An 11,290-nucleotide genomic window follows, 5' to 3' on the forward strand; every position below is an offset into this window, starting at 1 on the left:
GTAAATCCATGGTTGACGACGCACTGACGCTAATTATGCTTCTGCAAAGTCTAGCGGGAGAAACGATTCAAACCGCCGATCAACTCCCCAACCAAGATTGCCCTCCTTGACTGGGGATTTGGGGGACTTGTACATACATGTGCATTTGCAAGCATAATTAGCTATAATGAGCCACACTCATTGTACCGCCAGGGGTACCAACGCCCACCATATAAGTGACTGGCGTAAAGACAGCTAGCCAGGTTACCGCCTGAGCCCCGGAGCAACCCCAAAGCACCGCAGACGCGCCGCCACGAGCCGTGTCAAGTTAGCATCAGAAGCTACTGAAACTGGGAACTGAAGCACATCAGTCCCACATCGAAAACAAGGAGAAGATCATCCTCTTCCTCACCTATAAAAGGTCCTCTCCTCTCTCCTCATTTATTACGCATTCAATACTTGCTTACTGTTACTTTGTCAACATAAATACATCGACTAACTTAGGCATCGGAGAGCTGAAGACCGCCCAGCGCGGTCTCCCTCTGACGCCCCTTTGTATTTCACTTGACAGGTAACGGGAACTACAACAACACAAGTATCGATCCGCCCATCGGATCAGCGTTAGCTAAAGTCCTGCTACCGCTAGACTTTTAGACATTAACACTAAGATTAAGGGTTACAAATATTGATGGTGATGAAAGAAATAGTTTTTAATGTAGGCTCAAAAAGGTTAAACTAGGAGGGTGCCCAACTTTTGTACACAAATGGGGACACAGACTATTTTTGGCTTTGGTGGAAGTTCCTAGGTGCCTTTATCCTACCCGCACTACTACAAATATGGGCTACTAAGACATGCAATAAGGACACAATTTTATTGAAGTGTCCTAATAACCTTAAGAGGACAAGCTAAAGAAAACAGGAGCAGCCCCGCTCTTTTTTTTTTTCTCCAAAAGTTAAAATCCTCAATTTTTGTTTTCTCACACATTTTAGTTGACCACTCTCTCATTCTCTCTCATCTACATCTCTTCCTCGTCGAATGAACCAAACCAAATTGGAGCTCAGACTCTTTATCTTTGAGGAAAACAAATTCACTCACCACGGATGGGTGATTCTCTCTCCATCTCGATCTGTCTCTCGCCTTTTCTTCTGGCCAGATCTGTATGCTTTGGTTCAATGAACATAGCTTCCTTTAACTCCCCATGTAAGAAAGCACTTTTAACATCCAGTTGAAACACCAACCAATCCTTTTGAGCAGCCAAAGCCAAGACCATTCGAATCTTATCCCACCGTGCCACTGGAGCAAACACCTCGTTATAGTCTATCCCATGTTTCTGAGCATAACCTTTCGCGACCAAGCGAGCTTTGCATTTATCGATCTCCCCACTTTCATTTAGCTTAGTTTTACACACGCACTTAACCCCAATCTTCTTTGCTCCAACCGGCAGATTTACCAACTCCCAAGTTTCATTTTTCATAATGGCTTCTATCTCCAAATCCATCGCATTCCTCCACTTCTCACTCTTTGCAGCCTCTTCATACCAGGTTGGGTCTTCTTGTGAAACAAACAAAGCAAGATTCTGCATATCTTCCTCTTCAGAGAAACCTTCCCCGCTCACGTAATCTTGCATCCATACGGGTGCTTTTCTAGCTCTCTCTTCAGGTGAACTCGAAGAACTATCTTCAGATGAACTTTGTCCGCTACCTTCATTCAAGTCGATCTGAGCAGGTGATTCATCTTGGTTACCCTTTTCTTCTGTACCTTCTTCGTTCTCATCAAAGCCACTGAACTCATGCTCACCATCTCCCTAATCAAGTACATCGAGCTTCACCTCTTCTTCACTCCTCCCCCAGTTCTAGCTCTCATTTTCTTCAAAAACCACATCTCTGCTGGTTACAATTTTCTTGGCAATGGGATCGAAAAGCCTGTAAGCTTTAGACTCATCACTGTATCCGAGAAGCACACATTTATAACTCTTGTTGACCAGCTTTGATCTCTTATTATCTGGTATGTGAACATGGCCGATGCAACCAAAAAGGTGGAAGTAATCCACAGTTGGCTTGATTCCACTCCAACACTCTTCTAGGGTCTTATCTTTCACCACTACAGTAGGGCTCCAGTTTAATACATATACTGTCCACCGAACCGCTTCTGGTCAGAATATCTTGGGCATTTGCTTCTCTGTAAGTAAGCATGGAACCATATTCATGATTGTTCGATTCTTACGTTCTGCAACCCCGTTTTGCTGAGGGGTGTACGCTGCCGTAAGCTGCCTTTTAATGCCATGAGCCTTACGAAAATTATTAAACTCATACGAGGTGAATTCACCACCTCGGTCAGTTCTTAAACAACATATTCTACTCCCTACTTCCTTCTCAACAAGACTTTTAAAATTCTTGAAAGATGTAAATGCTTCACTCTTTTCAGTCAGATAGTAGACCTAATTCTTCCTACTATAGTCATCGATAAAGCTCAATATGTACCTCTTGTTGCTGTTCGACATTGGTGTGATGGTGCCGCAAATATCGGCATGTATCAATTGCAGCCTTTGTGAGGCTCTCCACTGACTTTTCCTTGGCATAGCCTCTCGATGTTGCTTTCCGATGTTACATATAGTACACACCTTCTTCACAGCTTTCAGTTTTGGCAGCCCTTTTACAAGTTGCTTGTATTGCAAGGTTCTAAGGCTCTTGTTGTTCAGATGACCATATCTTCGATGCCAGAGATCAGTGGTGTCTTCAGCTGTGGCTTGGAGACAGTTTGATGTTTGTGGTTTTACAAAGGCAAGCAATACAAACATTCTGTTCGCTGTCATCTGAGTGTGAATTATGAGACCTTTTTCTAGGATGATAGATCTTGCATGCTCCCTCCTGAATCAGAATGGCCAGCCCCTTCTCTTGTAGTTGACCAATGCTTAACAAATTATTTGTGAGCTCAGGAATGTAAAACACATCAGTCACTACCTGCGTTACTCCTTCGACTTCTAGCTTGATGTTTCCCTTTCCCATTACCGGTATTCTTGAATTGTTCCCCAGCTTCACTGAATGCCTAAATTGCTCATCAAAATCCACAAACCACTGCTTATTTCCTGACATGTGGTTTGAGCACCCTGAGTCAAGAAACCAGACTCCTTCCCTTTTTCCATCGTTAAGTTCAAACATGAGCCATCAAAAGAAGCTCCTCTTCTTCATCCAACTCCACATGGTTTGCAGCCTTCTCCCAACTAGGGCATTAGTATTGAAAATGCCCTAGCTTGTGGCATTTATAGCACTCAACCACTGCTTTGTTAAAAACTGCCTCCCTCAGCCTCGTTCTCTACCTTTGAATGCTGCACGTCCCCTTCCTCTACCACCAACTTTATCTTCAAAAGAAACCTTCAATGCTTGTTCTTCGCTGCCACGTTCATGCCCTTTCATCCTTTGTTCATGCACTAGGAGACTACCTTGCAGCTCGTCAATTATGAGTCGATCCAAATCATTCGACTCTTCCACAGAACAGACAACATAATCCCATTTGGAGGTCATAGACCTAAGTATCTTCTCAATAATGACAACTTGAGTCAAGGTCTCACCATGCATCTTCATCTTATTGGCTATAGTGAGAGTGCGTGCAAAGTATGCATCTACCCCTTCTCCTTCCTTCATCTGCAGAATCTCAAATTCTCTCCTCAAAGCTTGCAACTGAGCTCTCCTCACTTTCGTAGAGCCCTGATATTTCTGCTTCATAGAATCCCATATGGCTTTGGTCGTCCCTTTGTCTAGTATGGTCTCCATAATTTCTCTGTCAATTGCCTGAAAGAGAAAATTCTTGATCTTCAGATCCTTAAGCTTTGCCTCTTCTAAAGCTTTGCGTTGTACCTCGGTTGCAGCAGTTGCACCTCCACGAAGTAACACCGGAAGCCCCTCATCTACTAGATTCCTATATTATTTCGATCTCAGGAAATTCTCCACCAACATAGACCAATGGTCATACTGACCATCAAATCTAGGTATGGTGGCCTAAAGATACTTCTCTTGAGATGTCGACATCTCAAAACCTTACCCCGAGTCACTTTCACTCAATCTCGAGGTTTTCTCTAACTCTCTTTACTCACGCTTGATCAGGCCCCTAATTGGAGCTCTGATACCAAATTATAAGAACAACTAGACTCTAAGCAAAAGTGACTTGGCTTAAAAAGCCATTACAAATAGCAAAAACACGAAAACGCAGCCCACGTCTTTTACAAGCCCTAAGATCGTGGTAATTAGCTAAGGAAATAGTCAAGTACTAACAAACAAAATGAGCTCCTAAACAATAGGAATTATTGACTAACTTGGAATGGAAGAAATCTACCAAACCATAAACTCTAACAACCAGACATTTAAAACTTTTAAATGTCTCCAACATAGAAATGCCCTATTTCTCTCAAACCCTCGTTTTCTCACACAACCCCTCTTTCCCTTTCTCACCGATCTCAACGTCACCCACCAAATTGAGTTTCGAAGAACTTGGTGGCCACTGGGTTGACCTGGATTCAGGGATTATTCGCTTTGGGTATCTCAATTTAGTCTGGTGTCTTGTCGAACTTGATTCAACTCGATGCTTCAAATTCAATAGTCGGGTTTCTCGTCGCCAATTTGGTTATGGTCTTGAGAATCTTTTCCTTCTATAAACTTGCAATGTTGCATGTGGTTGTTGAAATTTGGGTATGTGTAGTCAGCAATCACATTCTTAGTTTACAGCAATTTTCACAATTAAGTATTGTGCATTATTTGAGGTTTTGGTTTTAGAAGTCTTCTGATTTTATGAGCTGTAAGTTTATGGTTGTGTTACAGTAAAGTTGACAAGGTCGTTTTCAGTACTTATGTTCTATGTTAATATGACAGGTTGTTTTTAGCTAGCAACTCTTTTAAGTGAGAACATGAGAAAGTTGTCTCATATATGGGCACCTCAGATATATAAAAGACTGCTTAGCTCCGATAAGAGAGACAGGGATATGTCAAAAAGGTGTCTACTGAAGATTAGATCCACAATCATACCTCCTCCAATAGATCTCTCCAAGGTACTCGCTTCTCTATTCTCTCTTCTTTTTTATTGATCTTTGTCTTCTAGTCCAGGTGGTTAACCTCTATCATGAAAATGTTGACATAAGTTAGGATTTGGACAAATTAAACATTTGATTGCTAGCTATGGGTAAAGTCATGTTCTAAAGTTTACAAACACATATAGGACAAGAGATAAGGGTCTTGACTGGATGACAAGGTTAAGATTAAGAGTGGCTATATGAAATTGCATTATACATGGATTATGCTGTTGTATGCAACATGTATTATATGTATATATATACACATATAAATTTCCTTTTTGTATTCTTATCTTCCAAAACCAGGTACTTGTCAAAGATTTAAAGACAAAGTTGTTCACTGGGATGCACGATATGCTAACCAGTGGTATGAAGGTTCAAACTATTCAAGCATGGGGATGGTATATCCACTTAGTAGGGTCTCATGCCTTGAAGAACAGATATATTTAATTAATGATATGCTGAAAATTCTTGAGAAAACATTTTTAGATAACGATTCACAAGTTCATATTGCTTCCCAGGTATTTATAAAGAGTTCATGCGGTGTTGTTTTAAACAAGGAAATATTTCTATTTATATGATATAACTTTTGTCATACTCCTTTGAAGCATACAAATTTTTCAAAGTTATTTATAACTTACAACAGTTCTAAATCAATTTCTGTAATATGAATTCTGTTAATTAATCTCGGTTTCTATTAATTAATCAATTTTTGTAATATGAATTCTGTTAATTAATCTCAATTCTAAATCAAAACTTAAAATCAACTTGTTAACTATTAAGTATTGAGTGGGTTTGTATACATGTGAGTTGATTGGGCACCCAAGTTATCAATCTGTCTCTGTTTTAAATTAGGCAATATTTTCATTTATATGATATCACTTTTTTAATAGTTAACAACTACACAGCGGAAGACTACCAAGTGTGAAACCGCACAACGGATTCCCAACCTTTTGCAGCAATAACAGAGAAGTTTCAACCACGTTCACCCTAACCTACAGGATAAACTCCTACATCATTGAATAGTGCACCGGATTGCAACAACAAACCCAGTAAGTTTTTTAAGCTCGTGTGAGTAAACTCAAAACAAACGTAACCGAAAGCATGCTTAAGTTATCTCAACCTAGCTAACAAAACCATATGCATAACTCACATCAACATCAACACTTTCACATCCTTCAATCACAAGACTAAGTAAGCCAACTAGTGACTCACTCACATGCTTTGACTCTCAACTTAGCATTAGGTTACACAAACCTCAATCACCATCGTACACTTTAAATTATTTTGAAAAAAAAAATGCAACCAATATCGCACAATAAATCACATTTCTTTTCTCTCCACATAGACCATTCGTCACCACTGTGACCTTTTAAATCATTTGAAATCTCAACAACAACTTCATGAAGAAAGTAAAGCACTCATAATTAAATCAAGTAACTAGTAATCGCTGCATAGAAATTAGTTCAGGAGATCACATTAAAAGCATATCAATCAAATCATAGTAATCACTGGATAAAGTTTAGTTCATGAGATTTCATTAAAATCAATCAATTCAAACCAATGATTGAAATATCAGTAAAAGTAAATGGGAATTGGTTTACTCATTTCATTTCATAGTCCCTTTATATAGGGATAGAATTACAACGAAAATATCAATTACAATAATGATAATAAATGTTGATTGAGCTGTGATTGCAATTCCTTGATTCTCTCTTCGTCAGTTACTTTAAGCAAGGCACATAATGTGTTTTTCCTTTAACAATATTGAAATTATCGCTGGAAATTTCAGCGATAATTTTGTTTTTTTTATGTGACAATATTTTTGGGGCATTCCAATTAAAATTCATTAGAAATTTTCGATATTTCTCGAAATATCTGGAAATCTTCGATAGGGGTGTGCAAAACATGGTACAAATAGGCCAAACCGGCCAAAACCGACCGATAAATATGGTTTGGTTAATGTTTTTTAATTTTAAAAATTGAAAATCGGTTCAATACCGAACCAAACCATTTATGAACTGAATTGGTTTAGTTTCTCTTGTACTTAAACCGCGGAACCCGAACCAACCGGTATGTTTGAAACATAAGAGAAAAAGTTTATATATATATATATACACACACACACACATAATAAATATATATTCATTTGTCCCATTTGTTCTAAGTAAGTTTTAAATCTTCAATTATAACTTTATTCTTAAATGATATACTATCATATTGAATTCAAGACTCAAAGGCCTAAAACCTTAGTATATAATTGCTACAATTTTTTTTATCCTTTCATATCACATCTCTGATCTCTCAATCTCTTATTCTTTGACCTTTAATACTATCATATTAAGCTAGTATTGATGGTTAAGTCGTTAAATAAGTGAATCACTATGAATCTAATTTAGGTTTTAGTTTTGGACTATATGTTTTGGATTTTAATTATTGAATTTTAAATTTAGATAATTTAATTCATAAATATCATGTTAATATTATATAGGTGAAAACCGCCTAACCGACCAAACCATACCATCTTGGGAAAATTCTCATACACCCCAAATCTAGCAATATACTCCCCATACTCCCCAACAACTTATTTTTATTCCCACTCACACAAAACTTTCCACTTTTTCTCCCTACTTTTCAAAACCACTCACTATTCATCCCACTACTACCCCTCTCATCATCTTTCTCTTTCTTATCACATCTTTATTATTTTTTTTATAAAGCGTGGTGGGCCCATCTTGAAGTTATTTGTCTAGACTATATTTGCAGCTATAATTCATCCTCTATATTCAAAGGTAAGCAGTTAAATTTACTATTCATAATTTCAATCGTTGATAGACTTGAGTTAGTTGCTATTTGTAACAATACTAGCAAAGAATTGAAAAAAGAAAGAGAAAAGCTGAGAAAGTTGAAAAACTTTAGAGATAATCTTAGCAGAGAAACTCCCAACTACTGGGATATCATCTATAGATTGCAAACAAGAATCTATAAAATTGAACAAGATATTGAAGATATCTTATATACTCTTCAAGAGGAACAAAAACCTCTTGATTATTTGAGCATTGGTTAGATCCGCATGTAAAATAGCACAAAAGGGGAATCCCCAATGGGGACAATGTCTGATTTAATATTAGAGAAGTTGAATTCTCTACTAAAATCCTCTGCTGAGAAACATCAGATCCTCCTGAAAGAATTATCTAGATGTCAAGATCATCTAGAAAAATTACCTGCTATAATCTACCAATTAGAAAAATTGGAAAACAAAATAGATTATATCAAGGAACTTCCAAAAACGGAAGAAGAAAAGCTAACAAATGTTAGTAGAAAAATCATTGAACAGCAAAAAACACTGGATTCTATGAAAAATATACTGAAGGACAAGAAAGTGCTTACAGTAAAAACAAAGAAAGCTAATGGATTTAAACCATTAGAAAAACCAGATAAGAATCTTGTTCCTAAGATGATTTTTCTGGAACCATCTACTAGTCATACTAGTATTCGGTATGAAAACCCGAAAGAAACAAGAGATGTCCAAATGATGAGCATCTTCGGGAAAAAGAAAGGAGTACAACTCCTAAATGCTGAAGAGTTTGAATATAATGAAATCGAACATGAGGTAAAAAACTCCTCAATTCCAAAGTTAGATTTCAAACAAATCTATAAAAGGGGAACGTTTGATCTGATGGATAGTCATCACTTCAAATTACTTGAATTTACAACCCCCTTTACAACAGGAGAAACCGATCTGCTGATGATCACTCCTGCAGAAGTTGCCCGAGCAAGAACAAAAAATTATCAATTTATGCATATTGGAGCAGTCAAGTAGGCATAAAACTTCTTGCCCGAGAAGGCATAAACTGTTCAATTCTATGTGTCCTCCAAGACAATAGATTAACAGATTTTCAAGCTAGTCTGTTGAGAACCCTTGAGGCATCTCTATGCAATCAAGTGGCATACTTCAACTGCTTCCCAAATTTCTCAACCAGCTTGAAAGATGCAGCTCACTATCTAAGACTGAGAGTCAAGACAGATGACATATCAATGAAAAAAGATATGCAAGAACTGGCTATAGTACACAGAATATACTATAAATTGATGAGTACCACGGTAGAACCTAAAACCAGGATATCAAATATCCCAGGTCTTACCACTGGTTTCCTCACTAGCCAGAAGAACCATTCACAATAGATTTACAAGGTTACTTGGAACGAAGTAACTTTTCCTATTGAATGAAAATTATCTGGTCCAAAAAAACCAGCAGAAAATGCCAAAGCGGCAATATATGAAAGCAGAAAGACTGGAGATATCAGTCTAAAATTCGACGATCACAGAAAAAGTGACGTCTGTCCTAAGAATGTTAGGATAAACAACAATCTTCTCAGAAGAAGCTGCAGCACTAGAGAAGCTAGTGTTAGTGGTGCTAAATACTCCGAAGAACCATCAGAATCCATCATTGAAGAAGAATTAGAAGTTGATCTGAATAGACCAGTAAATATGCTTAGAGCACAAAAGCTCTATGATCTCTATAATGAAGCAAAATACTGCGAAGATCCTGAATGATTAGAAAAACTAATCGAAGAAATGAAAAATTTCAAACCAGGAAAGGAAAGAAAACTCCTTCCCTATCAGGATATTGAAATGGAAGAAGGAAAAAGCTCCAAAACTTCCATCATTAGAGAAAAGGGAAAAGTAAAACTCCCTACACAGAAAGCCCTTACGGGCAGAAATGGAGAAAGAAATTCTCAAATATTTGTCCCAGAGTACCAATTTCCTCTCATGGTATCTGGCTAAATCTAGACAAAGCTCTAGACATGAAAAAAAACTCTTGACCAATGGGTTGATAGCCTGATGATGGCTTCTGCTCTAACCCTTGGAAAATTTGAAGCACCAGATCTTCAAGTATACTATGAAACTACTCTCACTGGAGTAGCAAAAAAAATATTATTTCTCTTTCAAAGAGACTGCCAGAGGAAGAGACTGGCTTGAAGAAATCAAAAATTCAAAATCTCCGTATGATTTTGCAGTACCCCTGTATGATCAGTTCTGTGGAGATCTCTCAAATCTGATTGAGAAAGCTAAAGAAATGGCCAAATCAAATATCTATGCTCTCAAAATTTGTGACATGAGATATTTTGAAGAATACTTGAATGAATTTCAAGAATATTACTGTACAATTGGTGAACTAGAAAATACTGATCTAGTCAACCTGTTGCACAAGAAACTCCCTAAACCATGGAGAACAGCTGTGAGAGAAAGCATAGCTGAGAAACCAATTGAAAGATTTTTAGTTGGAGGAATTGCCGACAGAATCAGGCAATTACTGAAGGAACAATTCAAAGCCAATCTAAGAGCAAAGATGGCTAAGAAACAACTCAAAGGAGTTGAAAATTTTTGTTATGGAATATTGGATATGCCAACCAAATGGGGATGTCATGAATCCAAGTTCCACAGAAAAATAAAAGAAAAATATTACTCAAAAAAATTCAAAAAGAGTAATAAGAAAAGAGATTGGAAATTTAAGAAAAGTTCCAACTACAAGAAACAACAGGATGAAGATTCTAAAAAGAAATTCTTCAAGAAAAAGAAGAATCACCGAGTCAATCCTCAGAATACTCAACCAGGCAAGAAAGCTTGCAGATGCTGGTTATGTAAAGTTGAAGGGCACTATGCCAATGAATGACCTGAAAAGGGTAAAAGATCTACTAAAGCTCTATTTGAAGAATATGAGCCTATAGTAGAAACAGCAAACATGAAGGGCTACGAAATAGCCTATTCTGATGATGAAGATGACGACAGGTCAGTTTACTCTACCTGATCTGAGGAAGAAGAATCATCTAATTCTGAAATAGATTCTGAAGTAGAGTACTTAGAATCTAGACAGATGAACGTTCTACACGTCAAAAACTGGGAAGAAAGTAAGACGGAAGCAATAACGTCTTCTTATCAGGTGAACCCTGGTGCATTCGTTTGTGACTACCGCTTATGTCACGAAAAGAATGGACTTCCTATGTTCTGTGAAAGGTCTAAAAAGACTTATCACAAAGGATGCTTCATAGCTGAAGCAAGAAGAAAAACCAAGAACGGCCTTGTCAGCCAATTGGTCGAACAAGAGTATGAAGAATATTTCTCTGAGAAAAAAGAGAAAGAATTAGAAACTCAGTTCCAAGAAATTATGGAACCATCTTCCTCAAAAATAAAGAAAGAAAAAATCGAGGAAGAAAAACTCGATGAGACCATTGAACTAGTTGAAACAC

Source organism: Rosa chinensis, chromosome 4, assembly GCF_002994745.2.
Source record: "Rosa chinensis cultivar Old Blush chromosome 4, RchiOBHm-V2, whole genome shotgun sequence".
In the NCBI taxonomy this organism is placed as follows: Eukaryota; Viridiplantae; Streptophyta; class Magnoliopsida; order Rosales; family Rosaceae; genus Rosa; species Rosa chinensis.